Here is a 1,614-nt window from a genome sequence, read left to right on the forward strand (position 1 = left end):
CCAAGCCCGAGCTGCTAACTAAGGAACCAGCCCATGAACCCCTCAAATGGGCGCCAGAACACTGGAGCCGGATTTGCTCTTTCTCAAAAGGGCACAGCAGGACGATTTCTGGGGAGTTGTGGGGGCTACTGGTCAGGGAAGTGTCTATGTTTCAGACTCAATGAAGTGAATCCAAGTTGACACCCACTGGTAGCTGGTAGTTTGTTGCATGTATCATCAGGGATCATACATTAACCGATATCCATGATGGGCACACGGTTCTCATGACGTAACGTGTACCTTGGCTTTGGGAATATTTTCTATTTCTTCTTTCTTCCTGAATTTATTGGTGACATTGGGTGATAAAAGTATATAGGTTCCCCTTCCATCACCATTTACACCCCCTTTACCCTCGTCTGCTCACCCACCTCCTTTCCTCTCTGGTAATCACCACCCTCTTCTCCATCCATCCATCGGCATCCCACCAGCTCACAGCACAGGGTGTCTGCAGGACAACCAAGGGGTGGCCTAGGGCGGAGCCAGTGAGATGCTGCGTCACTGAGTTCGCTGTGCTAAGTAGCCTTGCGGTGTGTGTGTGTCATAATCATCTGGTCACTCACGTTCAAATATATCCCTCGTTCAAAGGCTGTTCAATTGCGTTCTTTACCCATTATCTTCAGAAAAAAAAATCACTTCTACTGTCGTGGTAAACAACCTGCTTCCCTATTTATAATGGTCTGGCCCTCTAGCAACTTCAGCGCGAAATGATAGCTTATTTGCCTACAAACGTCAGGTGGTCATAATAATCTGGCCACTCAGTGTGGGTGTATGTGTGTGTGTAATTTTTTAAAAAGATTAAAAAAAATATATCACATTAACTATTGGGAGGTATTAACTGGGCCACTTCACAGTGTCACCAACCCTCTGCTAAACGGGCTTCTGTTGTGTTAATATGTATAAAAAGCTGACATTAAAAGTCCTTTTTCTCAGCAGTGTGTTTATTCAGGAAGAGAGAATTGTGATTGGGGACGGGAGGAAGTTGGGAGGGTTGTGTTGGAGAAAAGTGAGAGTTTTTGAGTGACAGTGCCTTCTGAGGGCGAATGGCTGGAATAGCTGATCTCCTGAAGGACATGCATTTACACTAAGAGCCAGAAAGCTGGAACCAGGTCCAATGTCCTCCGTTAAACGTAAACATTCACAGACAGAACGGTTCTCAGGAACAGAAGGAAGAAAGGACTTCACGCGAGTGTGATTGGTGTAATACCATGAGCATGAGGGAAATCAAAATTTAAAACCTTTGAGGACAATTCGTGACAAGTATCATATAAAATTCCAAAAAACACAGAGTCTGTGAAAGAAACTAACACCAGCCCCCCTGCTGAGAGCAGAGGGAGAGTAAAAAGGGCACGAGGTGAGAACAGCTGGTCCTTGTGGCTCTGACCGTGAGGGACACGCCACAACGCAGCAACTGCAACAGGCAGTTGGAACACGCAGGGAGGGCACGCCCTCTCGTTGCCGCTGTCTCACCGTGTCTTCCAGCAGATGACGGTCTCGGCCCAGCCCCTGCAGTCCCACCACCACGAGCGGCAGCCGCCCACTGGAGACGCGAAGGCACATGATCCCTCCGTATAGCAG

This window comes from Myotis davidii, unplaced genomic scaffold (assembly GCF_000327345.1).
Source record: "Myotis davidii unplaced genomic scaffold, ASM32734v1 scaffold1205, whole genome shotgun sequence".
In the NCBI taxonomy this organism is placed as follows: domain Eukaryota; kingdom Metazoa; phylum Chordata; class Mammalia; order Chiroptera; family Vespertilionidae; genus Myotis; species Myotis davidii.